Source organism: Cynocephalus volans, chromosome 6 (assembly GCF_027409185.1).
Source record: "Cynocephalus volans isolate mCynVol1 chromosome 6, mCynVol1.pri, whole genome shotgun sequence".
Lineage (NCBI taxonomy): Eukaryota > Metazoa > Chordata > Mammalia > Dermoptera > Cynocephalidae > Cynocephalus > Cynocephalus volans.
Genome location: NC_084465.1, coordinates 41936323 through 41962754, shown reverse-complemented (window position 1 = coordinate 41962754; position 26432 = coordinate 41936323).

Below are 26432 nucleotides of genomic sequence, written 5' to 3'. Positions count from 1 at the left end.
AGACATAATCTAAAGGAAACTCAATGAGATGCAAGAAAATACAGAAGGACAACACAACAAAATGAGAAAAACAGTTCCTAAATCTGAAGGAGAAATTCTACAGAAATACATATCATAAAAAAGAACCAAGCAGAAATTTTGGAAATGAAGAATTCATTAAATGAAATCCATCATACAACCAAGAGCTTAAGCAATGGACAATATCAAGCAGAAGAAAGAATGTCTGAACTTGAAGACAAGCTTTTTGAAATAATCTAGTCAGACAAAAAAAAAAAAAGAAAAAAAATAATTTAAAAAATGAAGAAAGTCTATGAGATCTATGGGACAACTTTAAGCATATAAACATGAGTATGATGGGTGTTCTAGAAGGGGAAGAGAAGGGAAAAGATTTCAAAGACCTATTCAACAAAATGACAGCTGAAAAATTCCTAAATATTAGAGAGATATGAACTTCTAGATACTGGAGGCTCAAAGATTTCCAGACAGAATTACTCAAAAAAGGTCCTCTCTCTGACACATAGTAGTCAAATTGTAAAAAGTCAAGACAAAGAGGGAATTCCACAATCAGCAAGAGAAAAACATCAGGTCACCTGTAAGAGAATCCCCATGAGACTAGCAGCAAATTTCTCTGCAGAAATGTCACAGGCCAGGAGAAAATGGGATGATATATGCAAAGAGCTGAAATTAAAAACAAACACACACACAAAAACACCTTCTAGCTAAGAATATTATACTCAGCAAAGCTATTCTTCAGTAATGAAGGAGAAATAGTGTCATTCCCAGATGAAAAATAATTGCAAGATGTCCCCACCACAAGACCAGCCCTAAAAGAAACCCTTAAGAGAGTCCTACATCTGGAAGCCAAGAATAATAACTACCATCATAATAATATGTAATAGAATAAAACTTACTGGTGGAGCCCATATGCAAATAAGAAAGAGAACAGCAAAGAAAATCTATAAAAGAGAAAGAAAGGAACAAAAGATATATAAAACCATAAAAATTTAATAAAACGTCAGGAGTAAGACCGCACCTTTCAATAACAACCTTTAATGTAAATGAATTAAATTTCCCACTGAAAAGATATAGACTGGCCAAATGGATTAAAAAACTAGACTCACTATATTGCCTGCAAGAACTCACTGCACCAATAGAATAATAGTGAAGGGATGGAAAAAGATATTCCATGCAAATGGTAACCAAAAATGAACAGGAGAAGCTATACTTATATTGGAAAAAATAGACCTTAAACCAAAAACTATAAAAAGAGACAAAGAAAGACATTATATAATGATACAAGGATCAATTCAGCAAGAGGATATAAATTTGAAAATAAATATTCACCCAACGTTGTAGCACCCAGATATATAAAGCAAATATTATTCAATCCATAGGGAAAGACACACCCCAATAGAATAATAGTTGGAGACTTCAACACCCTCTTCTGAGCACTGGACAGATCATCTAGACAAAAAATCAGCAAAGAAAAATTAGAATTAAACTGTACTATTGATGAAATGGACTTGACAGACATTTAGAGGATATATGATCCAACAAATGCAGAATGTACATTCTTCCCATCAGTACATGGATCATTCTCCAAGATAGACCACATGGTAGGCCACATATCAAGTCCCAAATAATTTGTAAATATTGAAACCATATCAACTATCTTTTCAGAATAACAGAAAAATGGTGGAATAACACTAGAAATCAATAACAACAGAAATTTTAAAACCTGCACAAATATATGGAAATGAAACATGTTTCTGAACAATCAGTGGATCAATAAAGAATTAAGCAGGGAAACAAAAACTTTCTTAAAAAAATGAAAATAGAATCACAGCATTCCAAAACCTATGGGATACTCTAAAAGCAGTACTAACAGGGAAGTTTATTCCAATAAGTGCCTACATTAAAAAAGTAGAAAGATTTCAAATAAGCAACCTAATGTTACATCTCAAGGAACTAGAAAAGCAAGAACAACCCCAGAATTAGTGGATGGAAAGACATAATGAAGATCAGAGAACAATGAAATGAAATAGAGACCTAAAAATGAAACAAAAGATTGATGAAACAAAAAATTGGTTTTCTGAGAATACAAAATTAACAAACCATTCACTAGACTAAGAAAATAAGAGAACACCCAAATAATCAAAAATCAAAAATTAAAACAGAAAAAGACATTACAACTGATACCAGAGAAATACAAAGAATCATTAGAGACTATTATGAACAACTATATGCCAGCAACTTTGAAAATCTAGAGGAAATAGATAAATTTCTGGACACACAAAACTTACTAAGACTTAACAAGCAACGATTTTGAATCAGTAATCAGCAGTTTCCCAACAAAGGAAAGCCTAGGACTGGATTGCTTCACTGCTGAATTCTACAAAAGTTTTAAATAATAAACACTAATTCTTCTTAAACTATTGCAAAAAATCAAAGCAGAGAGTATTCTCCCAACATCATTCTATGAGGCCAATATCACCATTATGCCAAAATCAGACAAAAAAACAACAGCAAAAGGGAACTGCAAATCAATATCTTTGATGAATGTAGATGCAAAAATTCTCAACAAAATAGTAACAGAATTCAAAGGCACATAAAAAAGATACACCATGATTAAATGGGATTTATTTCAGAAATACAAGGATGGTTTGACATATGCAAATCAGTAAGTGTGATAAACCTCATCAACAAAATGAAATACAAAAACCATACGATCATCTCAATAGATGCAGAAAAAGCATTTGATGATATTTAGCATCCCTTCATGATAAAATCTCTCCACAAATTGGGCATGGAAGTGAAATATCTCAACACAATAAAGGCCATATATGATAATCCCATAGGTACCATCATCTTGAATGTGGTGAAGTTGAAAGCTTTTCCTCTAAGATCAGGAACAAGACAATGTTTTCCACTCTCACTTATTTAACATAGTTCTGGAAGTTCTAGCCAGAGCAATGAGACAAGAGAAAAAAACAAAGTGCATCCAAATTGGAAAAGAGGAAGTCAAATATTTTCTGTTTGCAAATGACATGATTTTATTTACAGAAAAACCTAAAAACTCTACCAAAACACTCTTAGAATGGATAAACAATTTTAGTAAAGTTGCAGGATACAAAATCAATATAGGAAAATCAGTAGTGTTTCTATACATCAACAATGAACTAGCAGAAAAAGAAATCAAGAAAGTAATCCCATTTAAAATAGCTACCAAAAAAAAAAAAAAATAAAATACCTACCAAGGAGTTGAAAGGTTTTTGCAATAAAAACTACAAGACCACAATGAAAGAACTTAAGACCTACAAAAACAGGGAAAGACATTCCATGTTCATGGATTGCAAGAATTAATATTTTCAAAATGACCATACTACTCAAAGCAATCTACAAAGTCAATGCAATCTCTATGAAAATACCAAGGACATTCTTCACAGAAACAGAAAAAAACAATCCTAACATTCATACAGAACCACAAAAGACCCCAAATAGGCAAACCAATCCTGAGCAAAAAGAATAGAGCGGGAGGCATTACACTACCTGACTTCAAAAAACACTACAAAACAGAATCCTAAGATGGCAGTGGCTGTGGCGGTTGGCGCTGAGTAGCTGAGGTGGAAAAGGCGGCCACTGAGCCTTAGGCAGCCAGGAAACTTGTGGACCTTCCTCTTGTGATCTCTTAAGGGAGGACTGCTGCTGGTGGCCGGTCGTAGGGGCTGAGCGCCACTTTGCCCTTGGCAGGAGAGGCTGCCTCGTTTACAGGCAACAGCTTTGAAGTGTGGAGCAGGAAAAGAACTGTTTCTTAGCTGTAGTGGCCAGCTGCCCTATTCAGGATTCAAGGTTTCAGGTCGGCATAAAAGAAGATTCGTGGGAGTGCCCGAGCCATGCCATGGGACTGAGTGAGCAACCCGAGGCAGCGGCGGCCGAGGATGGGGACGGCGACGATGCAGAGGCAGAAAGGGAGCCACCCGGCCCAGCCCAGCCCCATGAGTGACCCCCAGCCCGGCCCTGCTCAGGGGGTGGATGCCCGCCCAGCTTCCGCCTGCCACATGGGGCCACTCACTGGCCCCGGGGCTGCCTCCATTTTCTCAGGTGGTGGTGGCTCCAGCCTGGCTCGGCCAGGCATGTCCTCCTCGCCTGGCTCAGCTCCTCACTGAGCCTTCCCACTTGCTAGCCCCGGCGCGGGGCTTCCCAGGGCCTGCGGACCAGCCTCTCTCCCACTCCCTCCACTGTTCTCTGGTAGGGCTGGTGGCGTGGGGCATCCCCGGCCAGGGTCAGGAGGGCAAGGAAGTATGGGCTGGGCCGACTGTCACTCCTCCGCACCCTGGGCTCCGGCCCCCGGTAAACTTCCTGTTGCCGGGAGGCAGATACCATCTCTGTGGCCACCAGTTCAGAAAAACGCCTAACTGATTTCTGGTTAGGAATAGTGTGGTCGGAGCGTTTCTGAGTTTGCTAGAACCTGCTGGAGAGCTGACTGCGGGCGGGCACCAGACTCAGTCCACGCCGGGGGGATTCAAAGGTGAACCGTGCGCCACGGGCTCCTCCCCCAAGGAGCTCACGCTCTGGTGTGCGATATAAGATAAGTACACAAATAACTGCAATACCAGGAGGAAGGTGATAAGTCCCGAGAAAGATCTACACAGTGCTACAAAGGCACCCAGAGTGACTGGTAGTCTGTGCCTAGCAAAACCTGGTAGACTTCCTGGGCGAGGTGGTGCCAATCAGGGTCTTGAATACCTGGCTGATAGAAGAGGGTTGCAGAAGACACGTTCAAGCCCAGCCCAGTGCGCACAGAGTGGGGAGACATCCGGCTAGGGAGGCAGAGACACAGCAGAAAACACAAACACTGCAGGGCCACCACTGCAAGATCCAGCAGCCCAGCCTAGTGCGCACAGAGTGGGGAGACGTCCGGCTTGGGAGGCAGAGACTCAACAGAAACCGCACACCATGTGGGGCCACCACTGCATGATCCAGCAACCCGGGCCAGAGCACACAGAATAGGGAGAAGTCCTGCATGGGAAGTGGAAGCTCAGCAGGGACCACACACCCTGTGGTACTGCCCCATGTTCCAGCAGCCCAGCAGAGTAAAACCAAACAGTAAATCAGAAAGCAAGGAACAAAAGACACCTAAGACAACCAAACAACCAATAAAATGCTAGGAATAAATCAACACCTTTCAATAACAACTCTTAATGTAAAAGGCTTAAATTCCCCAATCAAAAGACACAGACTGGCTGACTGGATCAAAAAGGAGGACCCAACTATATGCTGCCTACAAGAGACCCACCTCACTCATAAAGATTCACACAGGCTAAGAGTGAAAGGATGGAAAAAGATTTACCATGCAAACAGAAAAGAAAAACGAGCTGGAGTAGCTATTCTTATATCTGACAAAATAGACTTTAAACTAAAAACCATAAAAAGAGACAATGAGGGACACTACTTAATGATAAAAGGACTGATCCATCAAGAAGACATAACAATCATAAATATGCATGCACCCAATGTTGGAGCAGCCAGATTTATAAAACAAACTCTATTAGACCTAAAGAAGGAAATAGACACTAATACCATAATAGCAGGGGACCTGAACACCCCACTGTCAATATTAGATAGATCATCTAGGCAAAGAATCAGTAGAGAAACACAAGATCTAAACAAGACTCTAGACCAATCGGAATTGGCAGATATCTACAGAACATTCCACCCAACAACCTCAGAATATTCATTCTTCTCAGCAGCACATGGATCATTCTCCAGGATAGATCACATATTAGGTCACAAATCAAGTCTCAATAACTTCAAAAAAATTGCAATTATCCTATGTATCTTCTCAGACCACAATGGATTAAAACTAGAAATTAATAACAAATGAAACTCTGGAAACTATACAAACACATGGGAATTAAACAGCATTCTACTTAATGACATATGGGTCCAAGAAGAAATCAAGCAGGAAATCAAAAAATTTATTGAAACTAATGAAAATAATGATACATCATACCAAAACCTGTGGGATACTGCAAAAGCAGTATTAAGGGGGAAATTGATTGCATTAAATGCTCACCTCAGAAGAATGGAAAGATGGCAAGTGAACAACCTAACACTTCACCTTAAAGAACTAGAAAAACAAGAACAATCCAAACCTAAAGTTAGCAGACGGAAAGAAATCATTAAGATCAGAGCACAACTTAATGAAATTGAAACCCCCAAAACAATATAAAAGAAAAATGAATCAAAAAGTTGGTTTTTTGAAAAGATAAATAAAATTGACAAACCATTAGCATGGCTCACTAAAAAAAGAAGAGAGAAGATTCAAATAACAAAAATTAGAAATGAAAAAGGCGATATTACAACTGATTCATCTGAAATACAAGGAATCATTCGAGACTACTATAAACAACTATACACCAACAAATTTGAAAATCTGGAGGAAATGGATAAATTTCTGGACACACACAAGCTCCCAAAACTGAACCATGAAGACGTAGAAAATTTGAACAGACCAATAAAAATAAAGGAGATTGAAGTTGTTATCAGAAGGCTCCCAAAAAAGAAAAGCCCAGGACCTGATGGATTCACAGCAGAATTTTACCAAACATTCAAAGAGGAATTGACACCGATTCTTTACAAACTATTCCAAAAGATTGAAACGGACACAAATCTCCCAAACTCATTTTATGAAGCAAACATCACCCTGATACCAAAACCAGGTAAAGATATAACCAAAAAACAAAACTACAGGCCGATATCCCTGATGAATATAGGTGCGGAAATCTTCAATAAAATACTAGCAAACAGAATACAGCAACACATACGTAAAATTATTCACCACGATCAAGTGGGATTCATCCCAGGGATGCAAGGTTGGTTCAACATACGCAAATCAATAAATGTGATACACCATATTAATAAACTCAAACACAAGGACCATATGATCATCTCTATAGATGCTGAAAAAGCATTTGATAAATTTCAGCACTCATTCATGACAAAGACTCTCTATAAATTAGGTATAGAGGGAAAGTATCTCAACATAATTAAAGCCATATATGCCAAACCCACTGCCAATATCATCCTGAATGGGGAAAAGCTGAAAGCTTTTCCTTTAAGAACAGGAACTAGACAAGGATGCCCACTCTCACCACTCCTATTCAACATAGTGTTGGAAGTACTAGCCAGAGCAATCAGAGAAGAGAAGGAAATAAAGGGCATCCAGATTGGAAAAGATGAAGTCAAACTGCCCCTGTTTGCAGATGACATGATTCTATATATTGAACAGCCTAAAGCCTCTACAAAAAAAACCTCCTGGAATTGATAAATGATTTCAGCACAGTAGCAGGATACAAAATCAACACACAAAAATCAATAGCATTTCTTTTCTCCAATAGCGAACATGCAGAACGAGAAATCAAGAAAGCCTGCCCATTTACAATAGCCACCAAAAAAATAAAATACTTAGGAATTGAGTTAACCAAGGAGGTGAAAAATCTCTATAATGAGAACTACAAACCACTGCTAAGAGAAATTAGAGAGGATACAAGAAGATGGAAAGATATCCCATTCTCTTGGATTGGAAGAATCAACATAATGAAAATGTCCATACTACCCAAAGTGATATACAAATTCAATGCAATCCCCATCAAAATTCCAAAGACATTTTTCTCAGAAATGGAAAGAACTATCCAGACATTTATATGGAATAATAAAAGACTACACATAGCGAAAGCAATGCTGAGCAAAAAACATAAAGCTGGAGGCATAACACTACCTGACTTTAAGCTATACTACAAAGCTATAATAACCAAAACAGTATGGTACTGGCATAAAAACAGCCACACTGATCAATGGAATAAAAATAGAGAGTCCAGTAAACAACCCACACACTTACTGCCATCTGATCTTTGACAAAGGCACCAAGCCTATTCACTGGGGAAGGGACTGCCTCTTCAGCAAATGGTGCTGGGATAACTGGATATCCATATGCAGGAGAATGAAACTAGACCTATAACTCTCACCATATACTAAAATCAACTCAAAATGGATTAAGGATTTAAATATACACCCTGAAACAATAAAACTTCATAAAGAAAACATAGGAGAAACACTTCAGTAAATAGGACTGGACACAGACTTCATGAATACGACCCCAAAAGCACGGGCAACCAAAGGATAAATAAACAAATGGGATTATATCAAACTAAAAAGCTTCTGCACAGCGAAAGAAACAATTAACAGAGTTAAAAGACAACCAACAGAGTGGGAGAAAATATTTGCAAAATATACATCTGACAAAGGATTAATATCCAGAATATATAAGGAACTCAAACAACTTTACAAGAAAAAGAGAAGCAACCCAATTAAAAAATGGGCAGAAGAGCTAAGTAGGCATTTCTCTAAGGAAGTTCTACAAATGGCCAACAGACATATGAAAAAATGCTCAACATCACTCAGCATCCGGGAAATGGAAATCAAAACCACACTGAGATACCATCTCACCCCAGTTAGGATGGCTAAAATCCAAAAGACTCTGAACGATAAATGCTGGCGAGGTTGCGGAGAAAAAGGAACTCTCATACATTGTTGGTGGGACTGCAAAATGGTGCAGCCTCTATGGAAAATGGTATGGAGGTTCCTCAAACAATTGCAGATAGATCTACCATACGACCCAGCTATCCCACTGTTGGAAATATACCCAGAGGAATGGAAATCATCAAGTCGAAGGTATACCTGTTCCCCAATGTTCATCGCAGCACTCTTTACAATAGCCAAGAGTTGCAACCAGCCCAAATGTCCATCATCGGATGAGTGGATACGGAAAATGTGGTACATCTACACAAGGAATACTACTCATGTATAAAAAAGAATGAAATACTGCCATTTGCAACAACATGGATGGACTTTGAGAGAATTATATTAAATGAAACGAGTCAGGCACAGAAAGAGAAATACCACATGTTCTCAGTTATTGGTGGGAGCTAAAAATTAATATATCAATTCACACACACACACACACAAAAAAAAACTGGGGTGCTGGGGAAGAAGATATAACAACCACAATTACTTGAAGTTGATACGACAAGCAAACAGAAAGGACATTGTTGGGGGGGAGGGAGGAGAGGGAGGAGGAGGGGAGGTTTTGGTGATGGGCAACAATAATCAACCACAATGTATATCGACAAAATAAAATTAAAAAATAAAAACAGTACAAAACAGCATTCTGCTGGTATTAAAAACAGACACATGCACTAATAAGACAGAATAGAGAACCCAGAAGTAAATCCATGCTTTTATAGCCAGCTGATCTTCGACAAAGTCTCCAACGGTAAAGGACACCTCGTCAATAAATAGTGCTGGGAAACTGATATCCATGTGTAGAAATGAAACTTCTATATGTGGATATCATGAAACTAGACCCCTTACCAAATTTACTTAAAGAAAAGACTTAAATCTAGGACCTGAAACTATAAGACTCCTAGAAGAAAACACAGGGAAAAGGCTTTAGGACATAGGACTGGGCGAAGATTTTGTGGATAAGACCTCAAAAGTACAGGCAACAAAAGCAAAAATAAACAAATGGGATTGTATCAAACCAAAAAGCCTCAGCACAGCAAAGAGACAACCTGCAGAATGGTAGAAAATATTTGTAAGCTGTGCATCTGACAAAGGATTAATATCCAGAATATACAAAGAACTCAGTAGGAAAAAACCAAGTTGATTAAAAAATGGGCAAAGGATCTGAATAGACATTTCTGAAAAGAAGATATACAAATGGCCAAGTACATGAAAAAATGCTCAGTGTCACTAAACATTAGAGAAATGTAGATCAAAACCACATGGAGATATCATCTCACCCCAGTTAGACTGGCTATTATCAAAAAGAGAAAAATAACAATTGCTGGCAAGGATGTGGAGAAAGAGGAACTCTAATACATTACTGGTGGGATTGTAAATTAATATAGCTGTTATGGAAAGCAGTATGAAGGTTTCTCAAACAACTACAGATAGAACTACCATACGATACAGTAATCCCACTACTGGGTATGTACCCATAGGAATGAAAATCATCATGTCGAAGGGATACCTGCACTCATGTTCATTGCAGCTCTATTCACAGTACCCAAGAGCTGGAATCAACCTAAATGTCCACCAACCAACAAGTGGATGAAGAAAATACGGTGTATATGCTGTGGTATACTACTCATCCATAATTAAGAATGAAATTCTGCCCTTTACAGCAGCTTGAATGAGCTTGAAGAAAATTATGTTAAGCAAAATAAGCTGGGCATAGAAAGAGAAATAATGCATGTTTTCACTCATATGTGGGAGCTAAAAAAATAATAAGTCGAACTTATAGAAGTAAAGAGTAGAACTGCGGGTACTAGATGCAGGAAAAGGGAGCGGGGAGGGGGTTAATGAGAGTTTAGTTAATGGACACAAAACTACAGCTAGATGAAAAGAATAATTTCTATTTGTGTACAGTAGTGGTAGGCATTTTTATTAACAATAATTTATTATATGTTGTCAAACGGCTAAAAGAGAGAAGTTTAAATGTTCTCATCACAAAGAAAAAAAAATTTATGATGATGAATTTTCTAACTACCTAATTTGATCACTACACATTGTATACATGTATTGAAATATAACACTGTACCACAAAAATATGTATGATTAATACATTTCAATTAAATAAGTATAAATAAATAAATAAAAATCATGCAAAAACATAAATTGGCAAAAAAAAAAAACAGTCTGTACATGCACATAAACCCCTCTTTGGGGTGGTAGATTAAAAATATCTAAATTGCTTTGAAGCTTCATAGGCATTTGAATTTTTAATGAATAGAAGAATATCCTATTGACTCTTATAAGTTGTAACATGTTTACATATTTATGATTCTTAACTATTGCTGCTATAATTGCTTCTGTACTAAAAGCCCAATAAAATATAAATGAAATACAGTCTTATGCTAGTTTTTCTCTACTTGCTTCTGTTCCCCACCCCCAATCCACTTTCTACTCTTCTCTGTGCCTGAGGATGTTAAACCTTATGGAGTAAATTACCAGAGCTCCTTGCCTTCCAGCTTCCAGGTGAACTGGGCCAATGGGAGATGCTGACAGAAGACAGGAAGGTGGGAGGGGAGAGAGACTGGGCATTACTTCCCCTGCTCCTTACCTTCTGGGTCTCCAGTCTGGCAGGGGCTATCATATCCACGATGACAGCTCCTGTTAAGTGACCCCTCTTGCATAGCGATTGCTCCTATAACACTCTTGGAACATAATTTCTTCCCCTCACCTTTCAGGTGGTGGTTTCCTATCGTGATAGTGACTGGGTGCCCATTCCTGTACCAATACTCCTTTACTTAAATCTTCTTAACAATGCTAGTTGAGTGTGTCTTGTTTCTTGTGAGGCCTCTGATGAATACATCAACTCTCCTTCTCTACAGACTCCGTCAAACTAATTAGGAACTCTACGTCTTTCTCAAATGCCTACTCATAGGGGCAAGGGTCAGGATGCAAAGTACAGAAGAATGAAAAGAGCCTATTTGATCACATGTAGTAAGTGTGTTCAAGAAGAGAACCATCCCGCCCTGTCCACCACTCACATCCCCTCTGCTTGCACCTCTTCAGCCTTCTCACTTCTCACTATTTCTTCAATACACTGAACACTCCCCTGCCTCAGGTCTTCATACTTGCTGTTTCCTCCAGATATTTCTCTGTAATATCTCTAGCAGAAAGTGTTTGTTTGCCTCCTCTCTTCTTCAGGGCGATTCCTAAAGCCATATTTTCATAGAGATCTTCTTTGTTCACCTCAAATAAAATTGCAACTCCTGAACCTCTATCCTTGCCCCCTGCTTAATTTTAATCATTGGACCTATTTCCACCCAACATTATTTACTTAGGCTTACAGTCTGTTTATCTTCACTAGACTATTTTTTCTCATGATGGTATTTTTAGAATCTAGCACAGTTTCTTGCATACATTAGTAGCTCAACATGTAGTTTTACAATGAGTGAATAATGTCAAGAAAGCATATAATAAGATCCAATAGAACACCTACACCCTGTTTTCTATAGGTGCATAATAAGGACTAATTCATCTACAAAGTCCTTTGAATTTCTTAAAGGATAGAGACAAAAAGATACTTCAGTTGCAATTAAAGTTTTATCAATATGCCTCATGAAAGCTACGGTAATCTGTAGGCAAAGTTAACCATAGGTTAAGTGCTTCAAGCAATTTTTAAAAAGTTATTATATTTCTACTCATTCTTCTAGGTAACTATGGAAAACAACAACAAACCTGCTAGTTCTAGTTCAGGGCTAAAATATACTGAGAGTAATGACGTGAAGTACAGAGGAAAGGATATAACACATAATCTTGATTCAGACTTAACAAGTAGAATTTCCTCTTTTCTTAATAAAGAGGAGGCAGCAGTAGATAACTGGGGAGTTTGGGGGAATTGGAGAAACTCAGGAGCAGAAACTACATCAAAATCATAAGACGGTAAAGTTGTAACATTTGTGGCTCCATCATCAGATGTAATTCCACCTGGTTTTTAAATATTCAAGTACAGGAGAATCGGTCTTCAGTAGTCACTATTTAAGAGCTGAAGATTCTTACCTCCAAAATATTTTTTTTAACTCTTGCCTACATTCCCTATGACATACACTGTGCTCATATCATCTGATATTCAGAAGATGTATATAAATGTTGATCACTGTTCATGGTAAAATGATACTATCAAGTGCTGAGACCATTTATTTACCTATTTACCTCTGTTTATCACTCAATCAAAATAGAACCTGCAGCACATAGTATGTGCTAAAATAATCATTTGCTGAATTAAATTCAATTTGTATCTTCACAGTTGTTTCTTTCAGAATCCCTTTACTGTTGCTCTTCAGTTTAATGTCACACTGTTTAACATATATGTTTTCTTCCTTTATTGAGGTATAATTGACAGAATCGTATATGCTTAAGGTGTACATCATCACATTTTGACATACATGTACATTATGAAATGATTACCACAATCAAGCTAATTAACATACCCATCACCTCACATAGTTATCTTTTTTATGTGTTGTGGTGAGAACATTTAAGGTCTATTCTCTTAGCAAATTTCAGATATAAAATATCATATTATTATATAGTCACTATGCTGTACATTAATCTCCAGATTTTATTCATCCTACGTAACTGAAACTTTGTACCCTTGACCAACATGTTCACACTTTCCCTCCCCCCAGGTCTTGGCAACCACCATTCTACTCTCTTCTGTGAGCATGACTTACTCAGATTCCACATAGAAGAGAGATCATGCCGTATTTGTCTTTCTGTGTTGAATTATTTCAGTTAGCATAATATCTTTGGGGTATATACATGTTGTCACAACTGGCAGAGTTTTCTTCTTTTTAAAGGCTGAATAATATATATATGCACATGCACACATTTTTTTTGTTCATTCGTCCATCAATGGACAGACACAAGTTGATTCCATGTCTTGTCTGTTGTGAATAATGCAGCAATGAAGTGGGAGTGTGGATATCTTTTTGAGATACTAATTGTATTCCTTTGGATATATACTCAGAATGGGATTATTGGATCATATATGTTCTACTTCTAATTTTTTGAGAAACCTCTGTACTGTTTTCCATGATGGCTATGCCAATTTACATTTGCACTAACAGTGTACAAAGGTTCCCCTTTTCTTTACAGCCTCAGCAACACTTGTTATCTTTTGTCTTTTTGATAATAGTCACACTAACAGGTGTGAGGTGATATCTCTTTGTGGTTTAAATTTGCATTTCCCTGATGATTAGTAATATTGGGCATTTTTTCATATACCTGTTGGCCATTTGTATGTCTTCTTTGAAGAAATGTCTGTTCAGGTCCTTTGTCATTTTTTAAACCAGACTATGTGTTTTCTTGCTATTGAGTTGAGTTTTTTTTATATATTTTGGATATTAACCCCTCATCAGATTATGGTTTGAAAGTATTTTCTCCTATTCCATAGGTTGTCTCTTCACTCTTTGTTTCCTGTGTCATATAGAAGTTTTTTAGTCTGATGCAATTCCATAAATTATTTTGGCTTTTGTTGCCTGTGCTTTTGGGGTCATATCCAAAAATAATTGCCCGGACCAATGTCAAGATTTTCTCTATGTTTTCTTCTAATAGTTTTAGTTTCAGGTCTTATGCATAAGTCTAATTTATTTTGAGTTGATTTTTGTATATGGTTTGAGATAAGGGTCCAATTTTATTCTTCTGCCTGTGTATATCCAGTTGTCCAACACAATTTATTAAAGAGACTGTCCTTTCCACATTGTATGTTTCTTGGCACTTTAGTCAAAGATTAATTGATCGTAAATGCATGAGTTTTCTTTCTTGGCTCTGTGTTCTGTTCCATTGGTCTATATGTCTGTTTTTATGCTAGTATTCTACAGTTTTGATTATAATAGATTTATTATACATTTTAAAATCAGGTACTAATATACCTGCAACTTTTTTCTTCTTTCTCAAAATTGCTTTGGCTATTCAGTGTCTTCTGTTGTTCCACATACATTTTAGAATTGTGTTTTCTATTTCTGTGAAAAATGTCCTTGGAATTTTGATAGGGATTGCACTGCTTTGGGTAGTATGGGCATTTTAACAATACCATTTCTTCCAATTCATGAACATGAGATATCTTTCTATTTACTTGTGTCTTTTTCAATTTCTTTCATCAATGTCTTATAGTTTTCAATGTACATGTCTCCCCCTCCTTGGTTAAACTTATTCTACAGTATTTTTTTTAATATGATTATAAGTGGGACTGTTTTCTAAATTTTTTTGGATAGTTTGTTAGTGAAGAGAAATGTAACTGATTTTTGTATGCTGGTTTTGTATCCTGCCCCTTTACTGAAATAATTTATTAGTTCTAACAGTTTTTTGGTGAAGTATTTAGGGTTATCTGTATATAAGATCATGTCATCTACAAAAAGGGACAATATTTCCCTGCTTCTTTGCAGCCTTTCTATTTCTTTTTCTTGCCTAATTGTTCTGGCTACGACTATATTGAATAGAAGTGGTAAGAGTGGGCATCCTTGTCTCATTCTTGATCTTAGGAAAAATCTTTCAGCTTTTTACTGAAAAAAAAAATGCTCTTGGCTTGTTTTATACCTAATTTGTTGAATGTTTTTATCATAAAAGGATGTTGAATTTTGTCAGATGTTTTTTTCTGCCTCTATTGAAATAATAATATGACTTTTATCCTTCATTCAGTTAATGTGGTATATCAACATTATGGAATATGTTGAGCCATCCTTGCATCTAGGGAATAAACCCCACTTGATTTAATATGCATCATCCTTCAAATGTGCTGTTGAATTCAGTTTGCTATCATTTTATTGAGGATTTTTCTTCTATGTTCATCAGGGATATCAACCTGTAATTTTCTTTTTTATAGTATCCTTTTCTGGCTTTGGCATCAGGGTAATGCTGGCCTTCTAAAATGAGTGTGGAAATGTCAGATCATCTTCAAGTTTTTGGAAGAGTTTGAGAAAGGTCATCACTAATTGTCTTTTTGGATGTTTGGTAGAATTCAACAGAGAGGCCATTGTCCTGAGCTTTTCCTTGTTGTGTGGTTCTTGATTACCAATTCAATCTTCTTACCTGTTATTAGTATGTTATAACACACATGTATTTTACTCAATCTCTGAGCTCCTCAAACTGTTCTGTAAAATTTAGGAAATCTACTATTTGGTTGAAATCTGATAAGATTTTGACACACTTATCATTCTCAAAAGCTTTAAAACAATGGTTCTCAAATCTGGTTGCACTTTTCAAATCACTTGGGAAGCTTTAAAAAAGATACTGATGCACAGATGCTGTGCCCAGAGAAGAATGATTTAATTTCCTTCAATAGTGCCCAAATATAGGCATCTTTAAAATCTTGCCCATTCCACTTTTTTTGCACAACAGAGGATTAGTATCACTGCCTTAGAGGATCCAGGTTTGTGGATTTATTTTTGAATTAACTTACACTTTTAATCCGAAAGGACTCCTGATAATACGATGACCCAATGAGCAGACAGTGTTGCAGATGGCCAGATGCTTGTCCAGATATCTTGAATCTTTATCTGTCATGTGGATGCAGCCTTATGTTTTCATCCAACAAGGAGGATTAGCTGGGAAAAATATGAACATATTTATCTCTATCAGAGTGGGAGGAATTACACAATGGCTGCAGTTTATCTTTGACTCTCTGAAGAATAGGTCACACAGTTTTAAGCCAGCCTTCCAGCAGAGATGGAAACATCAGACAAACTGCTTATCTGACATATCCATAATAATTTAACATACCATGCCTTTTCCCACTCTCTTGTTCATTTGCACTGTCAAGCATGATAAGGGAATAAAGACAGACACACTGTTAGCATTTAAATATTACAATACCTCCCTGTCTTTATCATCTGTTTTCTTTCCACCCATCTCTTTTCTTTTCTTTTTCTCCATCCAGCCTTATTTAATATCTTTCCCTCCTCTGTCTTACAGGTTTTTTTTTTTTTTATAATAATAAGCATTATTTTTTATTATAACCAAGTGACACTGTGATGAATTCTTCCATATGATGTATGTAGAGCACATTGCCTTGCTCAAATGATTAATTAAAATTGATCATAAAAGAATGCTGATTTACTGAGACCTCTCTAGTACTTTTGAATCCTCTGTTGTGAGGGAAAATCACAAAGATATGCAGCAGCAATGGCATTAGTCTCTGAGCAAGGAACCCTTTGAGCTATGAACAGTACAAGCTTCTCTGAAGTTTGATGCTTTTAAAGAAGGCAGCAGGCTGTCCTTTGGGGACCCCCTGACAGATTTCATAGAATGTGTTTTCTTTTCTATTGGGAAATATAGCAGATGCATCCAAGGAACTTGGGTAGACATAAAAATTTATCATTCTAATTATGTCTGTATGAATAAAAGTTTTATTTTAGCCTTCAAACATGTACTTGTGTATTTCTAGAGTTACTTCACAATTATAAGACACTTAATGGAATGCTATTGTCTTATAATGAATCCCAAGAGACAAGAAAAAAACTGCTGCAGGCAGGATTTCAGGTCCTGAAGACTTCACTTTTACCTGTTATCAAACACCCCTGTCTTAACCAATTGACTGGAATCTAGCCATTAACATCATTCAAGAATAAAAACCACGAGGTGATTGCCATGAAAAATAAAAAGTAAATATAAAGAAATGTGAACTATCGAGAATAAGAATTAAATCTCACTGGATTTTTACGTCCTCATGTCAGATATTTTAAACAAATAGATAACTGGGGTAAGGGTGATCCTAGTATTATTAATTTATACAGATCAGACAAGGCTAATATCTTCATAACCTTTAGGCTATGACTCCTCAAACAAAAAGTTCTAGTAAATTCAGGGAAGAGTCAGTTTTACTGATGGTAAGGTAATACAATCAAAATGAGTGATCTAGTGTTCTTGTTTAGGTATACTCTGAAAATGCATGGCAGAGACAAAATAATCAAGGGCTCCTCTGTTTTAGCTTCATCAGCATCATAATCATCATCAAACATTAATTGAGGTTTGGGCAAAGTGGTAATCACTGGTGTTGTGAACAATGATGAAGAAGTATTAGATGTATCAGAGTAACAGTGCGGGTGGGAATTTGAAATTTTATTCTCCAACAAAGAAGGAAGAAATATTTAAAACAGTAAAAAGAAAAATGCTGTGAGGTTATATGAATTCTATGCAGTGTCACTGGGTTTGCAAACAAAGCCAGGGACACACTTGGGTCAGAATTAATCTACTGACTAAGCCCCTAAATAGGACTACATCTGCCTGCCATGCCCAAAGCCCCTCTTGGTTCACATTTTACAATGAAAGAAGCATATCACACATTTTTAAGTACATGAGATCATGGGAGAATATTTTAAGTTTTACATACCTGTGATTTGGAGAAAGAAAAGGGTACTTTTTCTGAAGAAAAAGAGGAAATTGAGGATGAGCATTTTGATTATTTTCTGACTTGAACTCCTGAGAAAGTCAATGTCTTGTCAAGCATAGATGAATAGCACTGAAAACAGAAGCACAATTCTAGGAGCAATAACTGATATTTATTGAATGTTTACTCTGTGCAAGGTGCAATTCTAAGCACTTTGCATGAGTTAACTCATTTAATCCTCACAATCCTTTGTGGTAGGTATATTATCGCTATTTTAAATAAGAATTAAACCAGAGAGGTTAAATAACTAAACCAAGGTCAAAGAGCTTTTAAGTGGCAGAGCTGGCATTGGAACTCAATAATTCTGTGTCTAGAGTCTGTGCATAAAATTATCACACTGGAGTTCCTTGATGCAGTAGGGTGACTTTCTTTTCTTTTCCTTTTTTTTTTAAAAATCTTTCTTTCTTGCCTCTGGCCAGGATTCCGACACAACCTTATAAAGTTAGTTACTTTTTATTATGTGCATTTCAGATCAATAAAAGTTCAATGAGTACAGTGTAAAGCTGAGCCTATGTCAAAAAGTACTAAGAAATGAGGATTATCAACCACCAGAGAGCACATTTGCATATGGTCCTGGAAGCCTCTGGAGGGAGGGGACAGGGTGTAGGCAGAGAGGAAAAGAAGTTTAACGTATATCTATGCGGGAAAGGCTTTATTTTTGTCTTGTCTGTGGCAGCAGGGCTATCAGGCTACGTAAGGGATAGGTAAAATTCAGGGAACAATATGAGACCGAGTAAACAGGGCTGAGTTTTGCTTCTGATGTGTTTGTTAACTGTATCAGAATAACAATTTCCTCCTGGCTATGATCTGATGTAAGGGATCTGGGTAGGGACTCTCAGGCTAAGAACCACCTTGAAACAGAACTTTGTGTCATATCAGACAGTAATGGTAAGGGGTGAATTACTGGCCTGTATCTCTGCACTGTAAGTAGTCAATGCTTTCAAAACGGTTGAATGGGGAAGTCATTGTCCAGATTAGCATCATCTAAATCCTCCAGAGAGAAGATTTTACAGTTTTCCTTCTCTCATGTTTCAGAAGTCAGAAGTCAATTATTTTTTTCTAGAATTCAGCCAATAGCCCTGTTTATGACAAATATTTGTAATGCTCCCTTTTTTATCCTAAGATAAAATTTTTGATACTATGTCTTCCTTACAATATTAAAACCAACGTAATAGTAGTGATGGTATCAAGTGTGTTTGCATATGTTCAAACTCATCAAATTGTACCATTAAATATGTGCAGTTCTTTGTGTATCAATTATACCTCAATAAAGTTGCTGAAAATCAATACCTGATTTTATTATAAAATAAATATAAATGAAATAAATTTAAATAAAATAATATGCATTTATTTTTCCAGTCATGACTACACAAGAAAATAAAATGAAGTGGTGAGATTCTTTCATCTATATATAGAATTCCATAGATGTGACTGCTCCAAATCCAGATTGACAAAGGTGTATTGACTTGCTTGTATGGGATGACTCATACCTGCCCCCCCTGCCCCACCAAGGTGACCCTGCTGTCAGGGACATGATTTTACAAAATTGTAAACAAGTCTTGGTTAAAGTCCAGATAAAGCAAAATAAAATCTTGCCACAACTACTAGCATTCCCAGAAAAATTACCTTAGGGAAAACTATGCAAAAATACACTGTGTTTATTGTAAAATGTGTTTAGATTCTAGGCTTATATATAACATTTTTTTAATTTACATAAATAACCAAGAGGACATTTAAAAGTCATGTAGGCTGTGAGACAATTCTTAGTCGGTAGGACCGCCCTGCACACTGCCTATGCAGCATCTTTAGCCCTCTCTCATGAAAAGCAAGTGCTTCCCATCCTCATTGTAATAACCCCAAATACACTATACTTTTCCAAAATGCCCCCTACAGTGTGGCATCACCACACTGAGATCATTGATCTGGCTCAAACTTGCTTCAATAGAATTTGTCTTTTTTTTCCCCTCTTTTCTGAGTGGAAATAACATAGTCATTCATCTACACTTATATATCAATGACTGCAGACTGTACCTGCTGTACACGAAGGTTATCATTAAGTTCCTCTTTAACCTTATAAAATGCCAGGGAAGACATTAAATAAAAATCTCTCTGTAAAACTGAAGTTGCTTTAAGAATGATTCAGCCATGGTAACAATAAAGGTCAGTTCTTAAAAAGAAAGAGTTCTTCAGCCAATGTAAATTCTGGAAGGGAAAATGAAAATAAAAAAATAAATATAACCATAGAGACCATCACGGTCATTTTGAAGGGTAAAGAAATCCAAACTATGGATTTTATTCAGAACACAAGCACAAATGCAAAGCAGTTTTTCAGAGGGTCAGTAGCTCTTACACAAGATTATATAGTCAAGTCCAGTTAGCATGAATCTAGCCACAAAAATCAATGTTACATATGTCCTATCAGAATGACCCACACATAAATCTTTTAACTGCCAGACACATTGATAAATCAACCAAGCACGAATGTTATATGACTCTTTCACAGATAAGAATGTCTCATTTTTTGTGGCATCCATAGATTATTCTAGACAGGAATAAATTCCTAGAGGAAAAGAGGATGAGAAAAAGAAGATAAAGTATGTGCTATTTAAATTGAGATTTATTTTTTCTGTATTATTTGAAAAAGCTCAGATTTAGTGACCTTGTGTTTTGTCAAAGTAGTTTTAAAACTTACTTTTTCCGTGAAAACAAAATAGAGAATGTGTGTGGAATCTCAGGAAGCCTATGTGCTCCAATGACTGCATTGATAGAATATCAGGATGATGCCAAGTGGATAAAAACTTGGTTAAACACAAACAGGACATATTCACACACTTCTTCACTCCTTGGCAAGCCTCACTGTCATTAAGAAATCTCAGGTCATAGGTAATTTTTTTGAAAGGTTTAAGATATAGACCCCTCATATGTCATATATAGACATAGAGTGATCACATATATTTAGCCAACTAAATGTAGCATATTCTCAAACTTGTAAAACTGTTGTTATTTTTGACTTATCACATTTGTAAGAATTCAAAAAAGTGAGCCACTTGCACAACAATGTGAGTATTCTTAACATAGTGCACTGTAAAAAACAAACAAACAAACAAAATCACTGAGCAATTAAGATTTGTAAATAATGAACCTCTGAGCCTCTGAATAACTGTCCTAGCTCTGTGTGGTTTATTGTGACCACTGTGGTACTATTGTATTGGGAAGTAAGTGCCATGATTACAAGGACCTGATCTCTTTTGTTCACAGCTATATTTATATTTACAGAGTATAGAATGTGCCTCTGATAACAGGAGTTCACAATATGAGTTGAATTTATTATTAAGTGTCAGTTGCTTCCATGAACTCCAGTGTCTTTAAGTGCATAATACAATTAATAATAAAATATACTGATCATTGGGATAAAGTGAGGCAATGTGGGTAGAAGCACTTTATAAACTCCATCCCTTACAAATTATTATTACATGTTATTTTGATACATCATTTACCTTTTTAAATAAATTCACATGTATCAGTCAATAAATAAAATCCAAAAGAGTAGTTGACTTCTCAGTAACACATCATATTTCCTGAAACACTTTCTTTTCATTTTCATGATGCTCTGTGTCCCAGATTTCACTGGCAACCCTTTTTCAGTCTCCTTTGCTAGTTCCACCACTTTCCCTAGATCTCAGTTTTGGACTGCCTTCTCTTCTCTCTTTGCACTCTCTTTCAGTGTTACTGCTTATCACCATCTCGTACATCATCTTTGGGCTGAGGGCCCCTCAGTTATATCCTTTTCAAATGTCTCCTCATAGCTATATTTAACTGCCTACTTGGCTTTTCAAATAGAATGTCTCATAGGCATCTCAAAATCTACATGACTGCAACTGAATTCCAGATCCCCAACTCATCCCACCCCATCTCAGTTCAAACCTGTTCTGTTCTCAAACTTCCCCATCTCAGTAAATGTCAACAGCATCCACTCAATTCCTTAAGCAAGGAAACTGGGAGTCATCCTTAATTTTCTTTTCCCAATCGTCCTCCCTTCCGCCAGCCAATCTATCAACAGATTCTTTGTGTTTACCTTCAAAATATATGTGGTATTGGTGCGCAGAGCAGGGAGACGTCCTGCAGGGGAGGTGAAAGCTCCGCAGAGACCACACGTCCTGTGGTGCCGGCATGCGTCCCAGTGAGTAGGCCTCACTGCGGCCACCCGACTCCATCCCTGGCCCAGCCCAGTGCGTGCAGAGCAGGGAGACATCCAGCAGGGGATGCAGAAGCTCTGCAGAGACCACATGCACTGTGGTGCCGGCGTGTGACCCAGCAGCCCAGCTGAGTGCATACTGACCAGAGAGGTGGCTTACTGGAGAGGCCCAAGACCCAAGGCAACCACACACACAAGGCACTAGTGGCCAACTGAGCAGACACTGAGGTAGCCATACCAAATTGGCAACCCCAGCAACATCTCAGCCAGACAATAGTGTCCAACCAGTGGACTGTGAAACCCCCTGCCATAACGACTAAACATCAAAGGAAAGATACCAGAAATATGAAAAATCAAGAAAATATACCACCAAAGGGTAATAACTCTCAAGCTCTAGATCCTATAGAACAAGAAGCCCTTGAAATGTCAGACAAGGAATTTCAAGTGATTATTCTAAGGAAACTGAATTAGATACAAGAAAACTCAGCTAGACAACATGATGAAATGAGGAAAAGTATACAGGACCTGAAAGAAGAAATGTACAAGGAAATCAATACCCTGAAAAAGAATGTAGCAGAGCTTGCTGAACAGAAGAATTCATTCAATGAAATAAAAAACACAACAGAGAGTTTAACCAGCAGGCTTGCAGAAGTAGAAAAGAGAACTTCTGACCTTGAAGATGGGCTGTTTGAAATAACACAGGTATACAAAAAAAAAAAAAAAAAAAAAAAAAGAATTAAAAGCATTGAAGAAAATCTAAGAGAGATATCAGACAACCTTAAACACTCAAATATTCGAGTCATGGGTATTCCAGAAGGGGAGGAAAAAGGAGATTGCATTGAAGACATATTCAACAAAATAGTGGCAGAAAACTTCCCAGTTATTGGAAAAGACACAGATATTCAGATTCAGGAAGCTCAAAGATCTCCAAACATATTCAACCCAAAAAGGTCTTCTCCAAGACATGTCAAATTGGCAAAACTCAAAGACAAAGAAAGAATCTTAAAAGCTATAAGAGAGAAGCATAAAATCACCTATAAGGGAGCCCCAATAAGCCTAACATCAGACTTTTCATCACAAACCCTAAAAGCCAGAAAGGTATGGGATGATATATTGAAAATACTAAAAGACAGAGATTGCCAGCCAAGAATACTCTACCCCGCAAGGCTATCCTTCTGAAGTGAAGGGTAAATAGTATATTTCTCAGACAAACAAAAACTGCAGGAGTTCACTGCCACACGACCACCCTTACAAGAAATTCTCAAGGTAGTACTGGGTTTGTTACCTGAAAAACAACTACCACTGCCATAAAAACCCAAGAAAAATCAAAACCCACAAGTATAATAAAAATGGCATTCATGAAGAGAAAACAAACAAACAAAAAGGCTATCAACAACCCAAGGAACCAACTAATACTGAAAACAAACAGTAAATCAGAAAGAAAGGAACAAAAGACACCTAAGACATCCAAACAAAAATCAATAAAATGCTAGGATTAAAGCAACACTTTTCAATTAATGTAAAAGGCTTAAATTCCCCAATCAAAAGATACAGACTGGCTGTCTGGATTAAAAAGGAGGACCCAACTATATGCTGCCTTCAAGAGACCCACCTCACCCATAAAGACTCACATAGACCAAGAATAAAAGGATGGGAAAAGATTTACCATACAAACAGAAATGAAAAATGAGCTGGAGTAGCTATTCTTATATCTGATAAAATAGACTTTAAACTAAAAACCATAAAAAGAGATAATGAGGGCCACTACATAATGATAAAAGGATTGATCCATCAAGAAGAAATAACAAGTATAAATATATATGCACCCAATGTCGGAGCAGCCAGATTTATAAAACAAGCTCTATTAGACCTAAAGAAGGAAATAGACAGTAATACCATAATAGCAGGGGACCTGAACACCCCACTGTGAATATTGGACAGATCATCTAGGCAAAGAATCAGCAGAAAAACACAAGATCTAAACAAGATACTAGACCAATTGGACTTGGCATATATCTACAGAACATTCCATCCAACAACCTTAGAATATTCATTTTTGTCATCAGCACATGGATCATTCTCCAGGACAGATCACATGATAGGTCACAAACCAAGTCTCAACAAATTTAAAAAAGTTGGAATTATCCCATGTATTTATTCAGACCACGATGGATTAAAATTAGAAATCAATAACAAACAAAATTCTGGAAACTATATAAGCACATGGAAATTAAACAGCATTCTACTTAATGACGTATGGGCCCAAGAAGAAATCAAACAGGAAATCAAAAAATTTATTGAAAATAATGAAAATGATACATCATACCATAACCTGTGGGATACTGCAAAAGCAGTATTAAGGGGGAAATTTACCACATTAAATGTTTACTTCAGAAAAATGGAAAGATGGCAAGTGAACAACCTAATACTTCACCTTAAAGAACTAGAAAAACAAGAACAATCCAAACCCAAAGTTAGCAGACAGAAAGAAATCATTAAGATCAGAGCAGAACTTAACGAAATTGAAACCACAAAAACAATACAAAACATCAATGAATCAAAAAGTTGGTTTTTTGAAAAGATAAATAAAATTGGCAAACCATTAGCACAGCTAACTAAAAAAAGAAGAGAGCAGATCCAAATAACAAAAATTGGGGGGGAAGGATACATAACAATTACAATTCCTTGAAGTTGATGCGACAAGCGAACAGAAAGGACATTATTGGGAGGGAAGGGGGAGAGGGAGGAGGGAGGGAGTTTTTGGTAATGGGCCACAATAATCAACCCCATTGTATATTGACAAAATAAAATAAAATTTGGAAGGAAAAAAATATACCTGGTCTCTACTTCTATGTTCCCTGACAGCACTCTGGTACAATGCACCTGGGAAGGACAGCAGTAATGTCTAACAGGACCTCTTTCTTTCACACTCTATTTTGTTGCCAAAAGGAATATTTTAAACTTTAAATCCTTTCACTCCACTTTTACGCCCTCACATTGCTAATCCAAACCCTTTGACATTTCTTACAAGGTTATGATGATCTGACCACTACCTGTTTTTTATACTTATTTCATGTCTGTCTTCTCTTCCCTCCTCTGTTCCAGCTACTGTGGCTTATGCCTTTTAGCAAATAGCTTTTTGTTTGTTTGTTTCAGGCCTTTTCTACATGCTTTCATCTGCCCTTAACATCACTTCTAACAGCTGGATCTGTTTTACCCCTTTGTTCTCAGCACACCTGTCTCTCCTGAGAGAAGCATCTCATAACTCCTTATCTAAATCAGCTCCTCTCCTGGTCATTCGTCATCACCACAAGCTATGTCTTCTCCACAAGACAAACCTGGTTTGGAATGATTTGTTTGTTTACTTAAGTCATGTTTGTCTTTCTAACTGTAATTTAAGGGGGTAAACATGTCTTTTTCACTATTACATTCCTGGTGCCTAGAACCTGGTATCTTAGAACTAAGTTTTTTCTATTTCTCATGGAACAGTCTTTCTTTCCTTCAGGGCACTACCTCAGTTTGTAATTATACAATCCTTACTGTGATCATTTGCCTTTATCTCAGTTTATAATTATAGAATTCATAGTGTGATCATTTGAATAATGTCTGTCTCTTTACAAACCTGAAAGCTCCACAAAGACAGGAACCACGTCTAATTTGGGCCACTAGAGCCTAGCACAGGGCCTGGCATATAATAAATATGCAATGCATACTTGTTGGATTTCACTGACCAAAAATTAACTTTAGCTTGTTGTGACAGTTGATCTTAGATGTCAACTTGACTGAATTAAGGAATTCCCAGATAGTTAGTAAAGCATTTATTTTCAATCATTGCATTAATTATTCTCAATGCTTCAGTAGGTACTGAACTCCTCCCATTTCTGCTGAAAAGGAAACCCAGGTGATTTGACATTTGATTAGAATGACTAGGCTGCCCCAGGTGTCTGCGAGGGTGTTTCCGGGGGAGATAGGCCTGTGAGTGGGGAAGATCCACCCTTAATGTGGGCCACTATCAGGGAATCAGCTGGGGGTTATGGATGGGACAAAAAGGCAGAGGAAGGGCGAATTCTTGCTTTCTCTCTTCCAGAGCCAGGACACCCTTCTTCTCTTGCCCTTGGACCTCAGAACTCCAGGTTCTCTGGTCTCAGGTCTTTGGACTTGGACAGAACTACCCAACCAGTTTCCCTGATTCTCCAGCTTGCAGACAGACTATTTTGGGAC